The sequence below is a fragment of the Dermacentor andersoni genome, chromosome 5, assembly GCF_023375885.2.
Source record: "Dermacentor andersoni chromosome 5, qqDerAnde1_hic_scaffold, whole genome shotgun sequence".
Taxonomy (NCBI): Eukaryota; Metazoa; Arthropoda; class Arachnida; order Ixodida; family Ixodidae; genus Dermacentor; species Dermacentor andersoni.
Window position 1 is genome coordinate 129957719 of NC_092818.1, and position 17913 is coordinate 129975631.

Consider the following 17913-nt stretch of genomic DNA (forward strand, 5'->3'; position numbering starts at 1 on the left):
GCTAGCTTTTCGCACGCACTACGGCTCACGAGACAGAAAACAGATGCCAAATAAAAAAAGACGAAGGGAGAAAATATTGAATTCATTTCGCTTATTAACTCAATTGTACCGTGAGGTATACGTTTTCTATTTCCCGTGTTCGTTTCGTGCAAGCTGGATGCAACGCTAGAAACGATGCTTCTGGCGGCACCTATCGATAACGATGCCAAACGCAGCCCTGGTGTACGCCGCCTACGCAGCTCTGTGTATATTTTCGGTCCCTGAGCCGCCATCAACCTGTGGTCTTGTGCGTGCTCAAAAATAACTAAATAAATAAAATGGAGAGAAAAAAAAAGAAGAGGAAGATAAAGAGAAAAGTAACAGCGTGTTTGCATGTGAGTCGCAGGTTTGCGGCTATTGAGAGGCGCAAAAAAAAAGAAAAAGAAAATCGAAAAGCGTCAAGGCATTCCGGAACCTCCCGCGCTCGCTGCGCCCCCTTCCTCCGATTCGTCGACACGTCGAAAAGGTAAAGTAATAAAAAGAAACTGTTAAGGTGCGCGCATCCTAAAAATACTGTAATGAAAACGAAATCAAAATCTGCGATTTGCGCATGCAAATATGGAACTAAGCCTTTGCTGCCATGGCGTGCTAAATTTACTTTTCCGTACGTCCTCTGTTGTTTCCTAAACATGTAAACATCATTGTCCCAAGCGGTCAAACGGCGGCACGGAAGCCAGCTTGTAGCTGTGACATCATGCTCCGGTTAATGGTGACGTCCCACCACGCAGCCCGGGTGCCTTTGTTATTTCTGCTTTCGTTTACTTTTTTTTTTTCCTCGTTGGAAAGAGCGGCTTGATTTTCAGCCGAAGAAAAGGTTTATGGAGTGAAAGTGCTGACCTGCGAATTCTTTCGTAGACAAACTACTAGGTTCACTAGAAGAAATATTTTAACTTTTTGTTTACGCTTAGTCTGGCGACATTCCGCGAACGACTGAATCCGTAGCGCGAGGGGGCAATAGCTTTGAGCTAAATTAATTCCGTGTAAGGATGGAAGAACGCACTTGGTGGACTGACTATCCATCTAATGCATGGCTTCTTATAAAACAAGAACTTGTTGCCGTGCAACACTTTTTGTGAGGCACTTTTATATATAGTAGATCTTCAAGCCACGCGTGCTCCTCGTGGTATGAGAAAGTGTTGCCGAAGTAGCAACAGCTAAGGCCACCAGTAGCTCAAGTGAAAAATTCAAAACGTTCTCGTTCTCTTTTTTAGAGTAATTTTCCTGGTTCCATTAGTATCGATCAAGCACACTATGCGACATCTGATGAAAAAACAGTCTATCTCACTACTCGGAGCAGGCAGCATCGTGTTGGTTTTCGAGTAACGCATTTTTTTTTTGTCAGTATCGTTAAAAGCACCGCAACCTACACTTAGCTTTCCGTGTAGCCCGAGTCGAAATAACTCCCATATTGCCCGCAATATAGACAATTTCATTTGCCCGAGGTGTTCGCCGAGAGCCTGCTGGTGTGCTACCGCTGAGCAGCATATATATGTTCAACTGTGTTCAAATGTGGAACACATGTGTTCCACATATGTTCAACTTCGCAAATGGAACATTTTTGTAAATATGTTAGACTCACTTAACGGAACCTCTTTGGAACAAGGTCGAGGGTGTAAGGTTGAACTCTCCCAATCATCGCGCAATCAGAGGTCACTCGACGCGTTTGACCCCCGCAGGAGTATCTCTTCCAAGAACGCATGAACATGCACCGAAACAAGAGCGCCTTCAGAGCAATCGCCGGGGATCGATGCACTGGGGTCGACGCATCGATTCGCCCCTGGACTGCATTGCTGCGCAGGTAATGCAGGGCGAAATCCTCGGGTATTCTTGCAATACCCGTGTTTTCGCTGTAAGAAGCCTCACTGTGGCTTTTTTGGGATGTTCCGTCTGGCGCAGAGTGTAGCGTTACATTTACAGAATTCGAACTGTCCTATACACCGCACTGAAAAAGTGGTATCTTTTGCCTTCGTGATCTTGGAAAGCTCTAGCTCTTGTGAAATCACTCGTTAATGAGAAAATGTTGACCTTTTTTTTTTTTCTTTGTACACTCTAACACGGTACCTTCTATAGAAGAGCTCGTTTTCGCCATTTCAAGGCAGCCAACTTCGGGTTGCCTTACCTTAAATAATGGCGACAGCCGAACGGGCATGGCTATTTAGGGACATTTTCCGACAGCTGAGAATATAGCATCAGTGTTGGTTAAATGTGCAGAAACAGTATATGTTTATACTTTTGTGCCCGGCACCATGCTATACATGCTTCCTGAACTACTAACAGCTCCCTCGCGTAAATTTATGTTATAGTTACATTAACTCGCACCTTAGGAAAAGAACCTTAGAAAAAAAAACAAGACGCTGTTTCTATTAAGGCATATAGTGCTGGTTACGTCAAACTCGTTGAAAAGCGCACATTTATCAATGTTAACCGTATTGAGCGTGCATCGTATACCTAAGTTGAAATTGAAAAGAGTGGTTTCAATGAGACATTTTAACGTAGTCGTGTGTGGACATGTTAATGCTGGTTGCGAGCGTGCGTTCTTTCATCCATCATGCTAAGTCAACATCTTGCCAGGTCTGAAAAGTTTTGTGGTTTCCATTTCTCTCTCTATGCACGGCAATTTTATGCACTTATGTATGACTTCCGTCTGTATGATATACGCTCTCGGAAGACGCCGTTTAAGTAAAGTGCTGGCTACCGTGACCTGAAATGAAGAAGCGCGGCTCACGTACCTGATGAGGACTTTTCTTAGAAGGGACCAGTGAGTGCTTGGTATTCCTGCTGTAATTCAGTATAACACTTACCTTGAGAAGGGGAACGCTGTAACTGGGTTTTCTAGGAAGAAAGAAAGAAAGAAAGAAAGAAAGAAGGAAGGAAAGAGCGACACCTTTCCAGCTCAAGTAATTTTTTGGGCAGCTCGCTGGGTGCGTAGCTAAATATTTAGCACTTCAGATTGTCGGCATTGGAATGTGTACTGTGTGTAGTCTGCGTGACACGTTTAGTATGCAGAGGTGTACGTTGCTATTAAGTATAGCATATTCGTTGGAGAGGTACATTCCAAGCAACGTCGTTTCTCTGCGGTGTCACATTGCTATATTATGCGTGACTCGCTATGTCCGCGTATTCCACGTAAGCGACAGCAGATGAGACGAGGTGGCGCCAGTATAAACTGAAGCGCGAACAGGAAATAACTTATCAAAACGCCAGCTACGCGTAATTTTATGTGTCACGTCCAATAGCTCTGTAGCACGTTCCCAATGTAATGCATGGAGTAGCCCCAAATGCACATTTTGGAGTCTCAACTACGCCAGTGTTCCAAGTTTCGAATTCGAATAGAATACTACGCACTAACTATTTGTATACACACTTGATAAAGAACTATTCGGTATTTTTGAATATTAAGAACTACCCAAATATCTCGCAACGGCCAAATGGTAAAGTCTGGTTATGTTCTACGTCCGCTAAATAAAGTATTGGAAGTTATCAGAAGTGAGATAACAACGAACTCTTCGAAGCAATGAAGAAACAAAATGGGTAATACAAGCTTTGTTTTGTTTTCCCAGCTGAAGCCTACAAAACAATTTCTGATTTTATCTTTTACGCTACAACCTGTGATTTCTTCCTTGCAAATGAACGTTTTACACGTGTCTACGGTACGCTAATCCTTAAGCAGTTTCTTTTCCCCACAACTTCTGACCTTTTTGCGGCAACCAATTATTTAGCGTTTTCGGAAAGCTAGTTATACAGCAGCTATTCTTTCTTGGAAAATTTGTTTCCAATCCGGCTCTACAGTTGTTGATAGGCTGTTCGTGTATTTTTATGACAATTAGTTATCTTGAGTTTAAAACTGATCCTTTGTCCCTGATAGTTAGCAGTTTCCTGATAGTTAGCTGTCATCTTTATACTATACTCATCAGTACAGGCGTGATACATAAATATGCCGAAAGAAGTATTGATGCTGTAAGAATATGCGTCTGCGTTGGCTATTCGATATTCCATTCGATATTCGATAATTACTATTCGTATTAGATTCGATTCGTATTCGAAAAAGTTGTTATTCACCCACCTCTACTTCAAACGGAACAACTCACTGGAATAGTCTCGCAATTATTCGCGTTTGAATTTATGCTGACGGTACGTATATCACACGTGTCATGTACACTGAGCTTGGGGTCGACCACATTTACGATTGTTTGAAGCCGTGCTTGCGCTGGAGATTCTTTTTGACATTACACATTTCAATAAGGTAGAAAGACGGGCGAGTTGGAATGGATGCATACTTATTAATCAGCGCGAAAACAACGGAGCACACCCAGTTAGAAGTACACAGGACGAACGCTCGTTCTGTTCCCTTTTACCTCTGCGTCTTCCGTTGTTCTTGTTCTGCTAAATAAGTATGCACGTTTCAAATCCTGCTGCACAAAAGAAAAGTCAGTGCGCTAAGATAGCAATAACAAAATGGCATTTGCGGCCAGTTCATCTCCAATGTTTCTTCTGCTAATATACACATGATGCCAGCCATGTTCCGCAGAAAAGATCGATACACACGAAATTCAAAACACAAGACCAGTGAGTCAAGATGCAGGCGAAAGTTTCTTTTCATCCTTTCTTTGTTTTCTTTTTCTCCCTTGCTGCTTGAATTTTACTAATGTCCAGACTTCATCATAATTCATTTTTGAAATACACGCACAAGTACACAGTTCATACAGTCATCGGTGGTGGCGCTTGGATACAGTGGGAAAAAGGTCGAGGAGTGGGAGGGGGGGAGGGGGGCAATAGACATACACGCACACGAAACGCCAACAGGGCGTGCTACAGCAACAACAACAACAACAACGTCAAACACGCAGCACCAACGGCACCAGGAGCCGTGACAACACAGAAAGCACCAATGAAAAGGCTGCCGTTCATTTTTGTTTCAACTCGAGGCAGGCGAAATGAAACTTCGCCCAGCTGTTTCACTGCAACACCTCGGCGAGGACGGTATAGAGAACCCTACTACGATTAAAGGGGCCCTGAAACACTGCTACCCGCTTTTTCTCGCGCTGAAATCAGTTTCGCGATTGCTTCGTCACTTCGGCTACGTCATGCCTTCTGTTACGTCAGTAACGATTAAGACTACCGTAGGCCGGTTTTTTTCACAAACAGCGCACGCGAGCGCGTCGGTGAAAAAAGAACAAAGAAGATGCCGCAGACTCAAGGGACTCTCGGTCTCTTAATTCAGTTGCCTTTAACAGTAGTCGTGAGCTATACCGACTGTTCGATGCGTTTAGAGGCTCACTCCAGATCATGGCACGAACAGCTTGGTCGATGGTTCAATTGCAGACATACCTGCTTGGGAATCCCGTTTGACCTCACATTGTACTGTAACCTGAATTTTGAACTGCATTCTCAGCCAAATTGGTACGAAGGAACGAACGCACGCTAACAACTTAATTTTTGTTTGCTTCGCAACCCATTGTTCGTCATGGAAGCAAGGTGGCGGCGTTCTGCATTCAAAAAGATCGCCTGGGCGTTAGCAACGCTGCTTTGAGACAAGCAATGCGGCATCTATAACAGTTTCTTCGTCGCGAAAGAATAGGATGCCTCAGATGAAAAAAACAAAGACAAAAAGTTAGGTTTTACGAGTAGGGCTTCAGGGCCGCTTTAAGAAAAGATAGGAGAGAAGACACACACACAGTACGCCTTAATATAAACTCCACACTCATGCAAGCTTCATGCCTCGCGGCTGCGAAGGCCTCGAGTTTAAGGGGCACAGTGAACGTGTACACTTTCGGAACCACTACGAACGCCAGTTCTTTTTTTTTTTTCTTCCTTCTTAAGCGATGTTAAACGATAAGTGGTTATTTCGTGTCTGACGTTTCGACCACTTCTTGACGCCTGCTCTGCTAGTTTTTTCATCTTCACGAGTGGTTTGAACTTAATGTGCATTTGCGTTCCGCCACGTAAAAAAGGGAGATCAGCCTGACGGCTTTGACGGGTGGAACTGTTTCTGCCGCGTTTAGCAAATATATGTAGGAACAGAAACAACGTACAAGAATTGGTGCGACTTACATTCACAAGAAGAAGTTTGTAGCATTAGCATATTATCTGCGCATAAGGCTGAGAGATAAATAGACAGCAGGAACTGAAATTAAGACCCACTGATAAAGTATCGCCATAGTTTGTATGCAAACAAAAAAGTAAGAACAACAAGACGCGGACCCCATCCAGTAAGTAAACCAAGTAAATAAGGAAAGGCAACAATGTGTGCGAAACCGTGAAGTTTACAGGGATATCGTACTCTTAGACTATTTAGAAGATTAGATCTTAATCATTAATTATTACGTGCATCGGTGAGTGAAAGAAAATAAATTTAACACCTCCATTGGAGATTTGGTTTGCCTCCTGCTGCGCAACTGGGGACCGCCAGTGGCTATTGTCTCATAAACTTTCGTGCTCGTTAATGCTTATGACAAAGCACCGTGATCATGCGAGACATAATCAGTGGCGCCCCCTCTGCCAGTTGCTCAATTGCCGAAATTTCACGGGCTTTGCAGCTTCAAAGGAAAGGCTAGATGAATCCGTGTGACACAGGCACAGACACACACACACATACGCAAGAGAATACCCCTGACGCAAACGCGCGCCGCGAAGTGTTGCCGCGCGTGACAAAGCGAAATTCCCTGACTCGTGACAGGTACTCTAGGCGAAAGCTTGAGTGAGAACGAAATGCAGCGCTTGGCATATCTGGCATGCATTCGCTTGTGCGCTTGCGTTATTGACACAGGTCATAAACGACGGAGTAACCTCATTTGCGTTCGACAGCGAATCGTCCCGGTGAAGCGAGTCCTGCTCGTGTGCGTGTGAGAGAACGGCTGCTGAAGCTAAGGCTACTGGGTTCAGAGCATTATGCCACAACACTAAACACGTGGACATCGCTACTGCTTTGCCCCCCGTCGCATTCTATTTAGACACGCCGGGCTCGCAAGACGTCGAAGTTCGTGGGGAAATAAAATATCTATATGGGTGCCATGACGGAAGTGAACTTAGAACGGGCCAGGAGCTTTGCTAGCACTTCCTCAAGCTCATTTCCACGTGCTACAGTGCGCCGAAGCCATCTGAACGTCGGCACACCGAGACAACCTACAGAAACACTCCCGTTTAGATTAGGTTTGATGCCGCGCTCAGGCTCCAAATCAAGCTTCTTACTGCTGAGTTCACAGAGTTTTCATCACTAGGTTTGTACCTCTTGGCTTTGAGGGAGGTACGGCTTACTCGCGGATATTATACAGCGTTGTCGGGGAGCTCTTCTTTCAGACCGGCCAGTTTGTCCAAGTAAGCGAGTACGGCGTTGGCGGTGCAACATTGCCACGCTCTGACTGACTGTAATCCACAGACCAGCATTATCGGACCTATGGGCGACTAAGTGCCACGGTTCCGTTGTGCGTTTCGACCGCGGAAAAAATTTGACACTATGTACCCTGTAGAACAAAACGAGCGAAAGCCCCTTCCTTATCTGACTAAGTTCCTTGGTGTTAAGCAATAAGTTGATGTGTGTTTTTTTATGTGAGACTAAAATACGAACAACTTTCTCTATGTTCAATAGTTATCATAGCGAGCTGGCGTTTATGAAGCCAGCTGGGGCAATGATGTGTAATATCAACGATTGAATAACGAATGTCTTCCGTGAGCGTTTAAATAAAATTGATCGTAACTAGTAAATATTTCGTCAGCAGCATCTCCACCAGCAAGCGGCCGATTTGTTGCCCTTGCTCGAATAGACATTGCCAATGAGTTCGCTTCGTCAAAGCTAACATTTCCAATGTAGCGCTGCAGAGAATACGAGTTAGAATAGCAGACTAATGACCTGTCTTCTCGGGTAGGTCGCGATTTTGAGTAACATGTCAACCGGAATGTTATTGCCAACAGCTAGGGTCTATAAGTCCCTCAAGCTAATTACGTGTACTTAAGTTGCCGCTTGCTGTACGCGAAAAAAAAAAGTACTCTAGCTGCTGTTCATACGTTTGTACTGATATTCCCTGCGAACTAGTGCAAAAAATAGTTTCGTCTCTGCGAAAATAGATTAGAGATTTGAATGTGTGCGCTAACTGAGTTCGTTTAGTGTCACCCGTGGTAGCTCTGCCCAGAGTCAACTGTAGGGTGGCTGAAAATTGGGCTGAGAGGCCAGCACGTGAAGAGAAGGCGCCACCTTGGCGCTGAAAAGTCTCAACAGCTTCATAGCACCGCATCAAACGCTGGGGCTGCTCAGGTTTTAGTTGTGGGACTAAGGCGATGGCTTTAACAACTTTTCTTTCAAGCTATGTTCGAAAGCTTCGGAACGCATAAACGCATGTTGCGACGGAGAGCAACGTTGAAATTTTATAACCACCGAGATGCCGCGATAACTAGTGTTGTGCGCTGTAATCCTGAGGGCTAAATAGCAGCTATACTTGTAGCACCTGAGCGTTGTAATGAAGCGCTGGGAAACGTGCCACGTGGGGCCGCCGAGGCTTTCTTTTTTTCTGTTTGTGACGCTGTTACGAAGCCTGACTTACGTTAAGCACGACAAGGCCGTTCAAATGCAGCGAGGCATCAGCGCACTACAGAGTGTTTTGTACTATAAGGGATAAAATAAAGCATTATTAGCGTGCAACACAACAAAACTTGCGCTATGGCGATGTCACGCCTTCTCAGTAAAGCACTAAAATGTACTGTCACCTTCTTGCGCTCTTCACAGGGGTGCATGCACTAATGCTTCGCTTACCATTTCTACAGCTGTAACCCACTCCTCGCGTTAGAATTTACCGGATAATCTTACACAGCGGGACTGGCAGCTTACGAGCGCTTGGAAAGTGAGCTCTTCCCCACATCCTAGAATAAGCTGAAAGTGTCCCGGAAAACATTAGCATGACCTAATGTTAGCAACTGTAAAATATTTTCGACAGGTCGGAAAAAAGTGTGTTCAATTCACGTCGGTTCCGACACTTACGAAAAAAAAAAAAAAAAAAGCTCAGTCGCGTCTTTTCCTGTCGAAGACTGTCCGAAGAAAAAAAAAAGTTTGCTCACTCATAATCTTGCAGTTGGTCTGTGTAGTGCCGCTAGAATAAAGTCATGCGCCTGGGTATTTCCAGCGGTATTTTATAAAAACAAGCCGAAAAAAAAAAGAAAGCTCAGTCGCGTCTTTTCCTGTCGAAGACTGTCCGAAGAAAAAAAAAAGTTTGCTCACTCATAATCTTGCAGTTGGTCTGTGTAGTGCCGCTAGAATAAAGTCATGCGCCTGGGTATTTCCAGCGGTATTTTATAAAAACAAGCCGAAAAAAAAAAAAAAAGCCCAGTCGCGTCTTTTCCTGTCGAAGACTGTCCGAAGAAAAAAAAAAGTTTGCTCACTCATAATCTTGCAGTTGGTCTGTGTAGTGCCGCTAGAATAAAGTCATGCGCCTGGGTATTTCCAGCGGTATTTTATAAAAACAAGCCGAAAAAAAAAAGAAAAAATCTGCGTTGGTTTTGTCTAATTAACGGTACAGGAAGCGATTTTGCGAAAAGAACAAAATAAAAGTTAGATACAGACACATTTGCTAATGAAGTACGTAAATTTAATTGCAATGAAATTTGAGACAGCAGTTTACCCGAAGCCGCAACTATACAACACAGTTAAACCTAAATAAACCTGATTCCTTGTTACAATGACATTGTACGTAACAAACATATATCTTAAGGGGCAACATATTCATGCAGAAATTGAAAAAAAAAAACTTAGCTTTCTACGTCGGAAACGTGATACATGACAGCGCTTTGCACGTGTAAAAAATTAAACGGCGTTGTGTGGCCTCATGGCGCTACCGCTGACAAACAAGGTGCGGGAAATATAAATTGTGATAGAATATTTTCTCAGTAAAGCCACGTCCCACGACAACAACACCGCTATTTTATGTCGAACTAATCGCTGCATCGTCGAACCATAACCTCGGAACGGACCCGTCTGAAGCACACTGTGGTAGATATACTGTGCAGCGTTTGCATTGTGCATTTCTGTTGTTGTGCTTGTCCATGAAAACTGTTGTTGCCCTAGAGTCGTATAGCAGACGCAGATATATACTGTAGGGCCTTGACCGATACTCGGGTCTATGATGCAAAACGGTAATTGTAATGAGAACCTGCTCAGAAAGACTTGTCGCAGTGGAAGAAAGGGGGCACAGTCTTACCAAAAAAAGTAGGTACAGCGTAAGCAAACTTTTATGAATGCTTTAATTGATAAAAAGCGCAGAGCAACGTAATTTCATTGCAAATAGCAGTGTGTCTAAGTGTGAGCATCTATCGGGAATTTCGATTGTGGAAATTTCGCTTCCTTTCACCAAACGGATTATCATTTGAGCCGTCAACGTAACTGACCTCTCTTCGGTTCGATGCCTTGAGTGAACATAACCGATAGGTCATCGCTGCCGCCAAATGTGTACATGAGAAGAGTGAACGCTGGTATTTCCTGAGCGCATCTGACCGAACGTAACTACGAATGCAATCTTTAATTTGGTGCATGTTTATGTAAGGTTTCCTACTAGACGGTTCCAGAGCCTAAGTTACTGCAAGCTCCTTTAAATTTGAGTGATAACTCAGGGAATGCAGTTTGGTTTCAGAATGCTTATAACTACGGATCACTGTATAGAGCCCGTTATATAATAAACCACAGTTGTGGCTTCCATTGGCACATCGGCAGGTCTCTCAGTGGGTCACGGGGGTATTCGTTGATAAGAGCTCTTTTGCAGCTGCCTCAGTAGTACAGCACGTAAAGGGTAACATCTATGACGGCCACGACAACGACAAACGTCTCTGGCGGTCACGCACGGCTAACACGAAGGTTCGTAATACTTAGCGTGGACACTTTATCACGAGGTTTACGAGGTACGAATGGCGGATCAATGTCTCTTCACATCTTATCTAGATGTAACGAAGGCGGTGGTAGTCTTGGACTGTGATTGTGCGCGATTTGCTTTTACATAAGAAGAGGTGGCTGCTCGAACTGAAAAGTAGAAAAAGCGAAGTTTTTCTGCGTCTGTTAATGTGCGCTCGTGGATTAAAACAATGGTTTCAGGATGATGGCTATGAAATTCCGTGGGGAGATGGGTACAGTTCACAGGTGGCGATAGGGGCTAACACACTGGCAAGCGTCCCAGCAGGTACTGCAGTGTTTTACCTCAAACATAACGTTATTTTCCCTTGCTTCGGGGATAATAATATCCACATCAGTATAAACTAAAGCGTACATTAAAGCAGCCTTTTTTTTTTACTCCTTCCAGGTTCTCGACCGATTCCAAGTTGGTTTTGTAGCCGCGCTTGTACCTGGGAAAAAAAGATTCCGCACTTGTGCAAGCGCTGTTTTCTGACACGTGAATCGGTAAGTAATGTTCCTACATTTTAATATGTGCAGATCTGTGTCCCGAAGATATCCGTTTCTAAGTTACTGGTGCTTGAGCTTATATTACCATGAATCGATGAAATGCGAATGGAAAACATCAAAAATTTCATATGAATCAAACGGAGAAATCCGATTGATCAAGTTGACGTAATAGCACCGTTGTTTATGTTGTTCTTTTCCCCCCTTACAAACACCGCTATAATCTGCGGCGTGATTCGATTCCTTGAGCATTGTTGTTGCCCCCCTTTTACCTCCCTCATCTGCAGTCTTCCAATTTCGCTTTTCGCGGGCAAGTTGTTCCGGCTAGGACCTGTCCACCGCTAGAAAGCCGCTAGAAAAGTACCTCGCTCGTGTAGGAGCTGCTTCCTTTACAAAGTGGCCATCACTTTGGCCTTGCCGAGCAACTAGTTTGCAGTGCTCGTCAAGCCCCGAACACTACGTAGCTGACTTTGGAAATAAGTAAGAAGCCAATAGGTCGTGATTTTTTCCGTTTATGCTACAAGTGTTGGTAGACGTTTCAAACACTGAGAAACTGAGAAGCAAGGTACACGAATACTAGGCCGCACTCATCCCACATGCCTATACGTATCAGCATCGCCGAAGAACGAATTCTACTTGCACCTTTAATAGTTCATTTTCGTTTGCTTGCCGTCTACGTAACGGGATCTTAAGCTAACTTCAGCCTGTGCAGTTGCTTTTGGTTTCTCTTACGTATTATTTTGCGGTTTACATATCTTTAAGTTGTCATGCCTTCAGACAATTATATTTAAAACATTACACATTATGTCGAGAAAGGGCTAATTTTTAGGCCACGCTTCTCCCTTATATTCTGGGAGTATATAAACAGATAATGCCAGAAATATTTTTATAACAGGTGAGGATATCGTACGAATAACACCAGAACAATAAAGATGGGGGAAACTTGGGAATCTGTTTTTGGAGACAACATAGAATTTAGCCTATAAAATGTTGCTAGTACCTAACATTGAGCATGACGAAGCTGATAGATCTTCCTAACGGTCATGTGTGCTTGTCAATGACCAACGAAACAAGGGCAAGGAGTGAACAGTGCGAATATTATAACATCAACGCTGGGCTGGAATTATGCTCATAGCTTTCCTCGTTTGTACGAGAGAGGTTATCTGCGGCAGTGCTGTTGGCAATGGATAATAACTTGAACAATCAGTGACAGCTGTTGCTAGTACCAAAGGAGCAACTGCAGATAGCCTTCAAACCTCTTGTGCATTCAAACCGCAAGGTGCAGAAATATCATGATGCCAATGTTATGATGAATGACATAGGAATATGGCCACTTGTATACCACTAACAGCCAAGCACTGAACGGAAAATGTCTAGCAAGCTCTTCGCTGTTTGCCCTGGATGAAACGTGTAAGTGGGAACGGTTCCTTTCCGGCTGATTGGCCCGAAATGTGCGCACACCTCAATAATGGCATGTCAAAACAACTTACACGAATACATTGCCTTACGGTTGCGGTTAATCTCTGAGAAAAAAAAAAAACGAGGTACAGCTAGCACACGAACAGCAGTATGCTAAGCACAACACAAGACGCAGTTAATGCTACAATGTTCTGCGTCACCTCAAGTGGCGTAGCGAATAGAGATGCCGTTAGCTGCAAATTGTTTGTGTAATCCACGACCAAAGGTGGCGCGAGCTGTCAATACGCCGTCTTCCTCATGCACAAACCCGATCGCAAGGCTTATTCCCGCAGATGGAAACGAAGAGGCGAGTCTAAGAAACACATTTCCATGTCTCGAGAATCCAAAAGAACAGCGAAAACGTAGATATTCTGTCATCATGCGTAATGCGGCAGGTGAGCGATGGAAGGAGAACATCCAGTGAACTTGACTCCTCAACTTCACAGCGGTTTAGCAAGCTATCGTACTATTTGAAACCTTTGTAACGTCGCATTTTTTCGTTCCTAAATGTAGTAGTCGTGCTGGTTTGTTCTTTTGGTTTTTTCTTCCCGTCAGGTCTCAAAATGGCATTGACAAGAGTAAAATTTAGAGGAGATGTTTACAGATAACCGCAGTGCTAGATGTGGTGTCATGTATGCACGATATCTGGCGCCGAAGTTCCTCATAACTTTCTCCAATGACATTTAATCTGATCGAAGTCGCCTTTCGACCGGAGAATAGTTACCGGAACATCGAATACCGCACGGCTGTTGCCTATATTTGAAGTAACAGCAAGTAACTTCCTTTACATGATAAAATGCGGTACGTTTTATGTAGGTTACCTTATTAAGGTTGTAATTTCGATCTCGGGGCGCAAGGAAAGTCAACACAACGAAGAGCGCGAACTATGGGACAGCGAAGGCAGGCGAGACATTTTCTTCGTCCCATACTTTGTCGTTTGACGTTCTTCAGCCTGCCTGAATGCTCAGCAGCTTTGCCGACTTCGCACATTCGTGAAAAAAAAAAGGGGGGGGGCTACTTGCGAGGGCAGTAAAAAGAAGGGGGGGGGGAGGCTTTGTTTATCAGTGGCGAGCCTACTGTGCCTTACAGTCAATGAGTCGTAATAATGAATTGCTTTCGTGACTGATTTTCTTAGAACTGCTGGGAATCTGGCTACCTGAAGATCCACGATAGAGGCCGATTTCATTCGCAGCGCAGACATGCCAGTCGAGAGCTCTCCATCTTGGTGCTATTCAAAGTGTCAACTTGGACAGCGTTACGCATACTTCCTTAGCATAATCTCACGCACACTATTTACCAATATGAAAGGAAACAGGGATATGAAATAGTGATTTTTATAAACAATGAAGTGAGAACGTCACTCTCTGCCATTTCCTATATTGTTTAGGCGATGAAGAATCTCCTTCATTGAACTTTTTTCTGCTGCAGAGCAGGAACAACAGAAACGCGTATCTACTGTCCCGTTTCACATTGACGGCTCTGTCTCCAAAACGCCGACTGTTCTGCGTGCGCTCCCCTACGCTGCAGAAAATTGTGAATACTGTACACGTTATACTTGTCCTCCATGCTCCTTCCTATCGACTTTCTCGCACCCGTGCCTCCTAATCTGCCTCTCGCTCACCCTTCTAGACCTTCTGCTGGCTGATAATCAGATGTCACGCTTCTGCTAGTCAGCTGTGGTACGACCAGCCAAAATTTTCCTTTGCATATTTCCTTTCGCATGTTGGCAACTAAATTTTTCTTCTTCTGTAAAGTAAGCTTCACAGCTGCGATTTCGATCAGTGCAGCGTGCCTACCAATATCACGCTTCGTAGGTCGCAGTGCTACCTCCGCCTTCTTCTTCGGCGTCGCCATGGCATTCCGTCGTTCGCTCCTGACTATTAAATTTGGCTATATGCCGTTAAGTTTGTGAGTGGTCGCCACGTCAGTGCTCGCCTCGTCGCGAATTCCAGGGAGGTTAGTAAGATCTTGATGAGGGCTAGTTGGTTCATACTTAGAACTGAGGTGAAACAGCGCTGTCCTTGTGTCCTCGTCTTTTTCGCGCTGTTTCACCTCAGTTCCAGGGAGATGTTTGATGATAAACATTCACGCTCGCCGTGGGAAAAGAAAAAAGTGTATCAGCACCTCAGTGGGCTGGCGCGGAGTGAGTGCAGAGACGAATTTGGGGTACGTCGACGCGTCTAAATGTGCGTTTTATGCCCCGTAAGATGTCAGCTTTCCTTCGTTCCTCGTAAACGAGAACAACAGGGAACGATGACAGTCAGAGAGGAACAGTCGCGCACACGCCACAGTCATGTCTTGTAGGGATGTTGAGATTTCTCATAGCTGGGACTGTTCTTGGTTTTCGCATCTTTCGTTTTACCTTTCATTCTGCGTGATATCCCCACCACACGGAGAAAACGCACTGTAATAAGCTGCGACTTTAAGCCTGGAACAGCAACCAAGTGCGCACGTCATGCTGCCGCCGCGAAGAGACGAACACAATAGTACGATGACCCAACTTCACACAGAAGGTTCCGCGGCGACAGTTAAAGCTTAAATAACGCGCTCTGAAACCGCGCACATGACACGCACATCATCCCGCTCTCAAAGTACCGCAACAGCCTCAGCCACCTTGGATTCGCTAGCCTATTTTAGCCCAAGCAAACTTCCTAACATCGCAATAAGTACGCGACGACAGCACTTCAACCACTCTGTAGCAGGCCCACGCGAGTAGTTGAAAGCTCTTAAAAGCTTTTAGTGAACCCTACACTCGCTTGTCAAGTGTTTGTCTTAGTAAGCTAGCGTGCAAGACAAAGCAGTGCAAGAATGAATACCGGAATATTCATGCAACAGCGACATATGTGGCAAGTGAAAGCCGCGCGAAATGCGAAAGTCACTTAAGCTTAAGTCGCCGCGTCACAACCATTGCCTTTTTTGATGCAGTCTTTCGAAAGCGCCGGCCAGGAAATCACGCGCACATTTCGCTCCATCGTACCACCCACAGCGCGGGTGTTTCTATAAAGGTGAGGTGACGTGCCCGCGATTTGTGCGAAAGCCACTGAAGCATCCTTTCGCGTTTCAGCGGAGTCGAACACCTTTTCAATCACAAACTATCACGAGTAGTTCAGAGGGAGCGAGGAAATGATTCTCCTAAGACGCGTAGACCACTCCTCGTGGGCAGGAGTTCCCTGAAACGGAATAGTGGTATTCCTTGTGCGTTACTATTCGTGATCTGCTTACTCTTCCGACAACAAGATAACGACCACGGAAGTCGCATTATAAGCGAAGTTAAACACCGTAGTAGGTGTGTCAACACAAGTAGGAGCCGGCGATCTCTGCGAAAACATTTCTGTTTCACAGAATGATTGAAATGAAGAGGTTTTAAAAGTAATAAAGAGAGTAGCAAAACAGGAAAGAAAACTGATACGCGTGTGCCGAGTACCGCAAAAAGAGGCAACCGTCTCCTCGCGTGCTCGTTACCCGCACCTTATCACAGCCAACGAGAAAACGTCGGGATGAATCGTGACGCAATGAAAAAGCCGTGGGGACCAGTCACGTGAGATGCGCCTCTCTTCTGGCACGTCATCTGCAAAAGAAAAAAATAGAGTGCGGCATATGAAGTATCAGTACAGAAAAAGTGTGGACATACGATATGCACATGCTCATTTCCGGAAAAAGGAATCACCCTGAACATGTGACGAGTGTTACAGCGAACCATTTCAAAAAAATGTTTCAAGGATTCTAGTTCATGAGCTGGTCTGCTCGAAAAGGCGGGCATTACTTGCACAAAGAATTGAAATGTATAACCGACTAATTAAAAATGCTAATTAGGCTTCTTAATTAAGTACCTTCTGGGCCATATTGTAAATTACACATTCTAGCCGTGGAGCTTGCAAGGCGAATCCACTTGGAAGAAATTCTCAAGATGACACCGCCTTCGAGGTATTAATTCCCGAACTTTGCGGAGGAATTTATTTATTTTTTATTTATTTATTTTCAATACTGCCAGTCTCTTTATTGAGACTATAGCAGGTGGGCATATTGTTACAATGTATGCGTTGATACATTTTTTCATAGAACATGTGTATACAAAGTACAATAAACTAGATACATTGCATGTAGCTACGCAGTACAGTCTGGAAAAATACAAAATGCAAAAAAAAAAGGAAAATGAAAGACATCGTTTCATACATATAATTAGTGAAGTTAACTATAACGATAAAACAGATGTTGTAAATATAATAAATTGTCATACAATGCAATCTCGTGAAATATAAATGCAACACAACTATTTACAACCTAACAGTGTATAACTTAATGCAATCTATCAAGGCAGAAAGCTGGGCTAGTTGGTGTGTCATCATTATTTAAAAGACTAGCGCAAAATAGCAGGGACAAAGACAGAGAAGACGACAGGACGAGCGCTCGTCCTGTCGTCTTCTCTGTCTTTGTCCCTGCTATTTTGCGCTAGTCTTTTGAATATTAATGCAATCTAACATAACATAAGAGATAGATCTAAACAATGTAAAAAACAACTTTGCATAAGACTAAAAGTTTTCTAGCAGTTTTTCCTTAATATTTTCTGTCATGTAACTAAAAGTTGATGGCGATTCTATATCAGCTATTGCTGAGTCGAGGTGGTTCCACTCCCTAAGAGCGGTACTCAACTAACATTTTATTATGCTTATGACGTGAAATACGGGACGTAGAGAAAGTAATGTATTTTGAAGAATTTATGTTAAAGCGGTTGTACAGCAGGTTGTGTATGAATTTTAGCCGAGCTTGCTTTGCTCTATTTACCAGTGTGTCCATTCCGGATAAAGCCAGGACTTCAGTGGGCGAGTCAGTGGTTTTGTACTTGTAGTGAATAAACCGTATTGCTTTCCTTTGAACTTTTTCCACTTCGGTTATGTTTGTCTTTGTGTCAGGAAACCAAACCATGTTGGTGTATTCTAGTACTGGTCGCACAAAGGTTTTATAGCATAGCCGTTTGATATGACTGGGAGCAGATTTCAGGGACCTTTTAAGGATGAAAAGCTTACGGGTAGCTGCTGAAGTGATGTTGG

The 17913-nt window shown here is 44.1% G+C and overlaps 1 protein-coding gene and 1 long non-coding RNA gene across 3 annotated transcripts in view; one reads left to right on the forward strand and one right to left on the reverse strand.

Annotated features, from left to right (window-relative positions):
* The first annotated feature begins 1869 nt into the window (after nt 1-1869).
* LOC126531155 (uncharacterized) overlaps nt 1870-17913 on the forward strand; it is a 77586-nt gene continuing 61542 nt past the window's right edge. The window contains exon 1 of the long non-coding RNA XR_007599585.3: nt 1870-11407. This is a non-coding gene — a long non-coding RNA (uncharacterized lncRNA). The remainder of the gene's footprint in view (nt 11408-17913) is intronic.
* LOC126531153 (uncharacterized) overlaps nt 16342-17913 on the reverse strand; it is a 55862-nt gene continuing 54290 nt past the window's right edge. For both annotated transcript variants that reach the window (XM_050178572.3, XM_050178573.3), the window contains one exon: nt 16342-16433. The gene's annotated coding sequence lies outside the window, so the exon portion shown is untranslated. The remainder of the gene's footprint in view (nt 16434-17913) is intronic.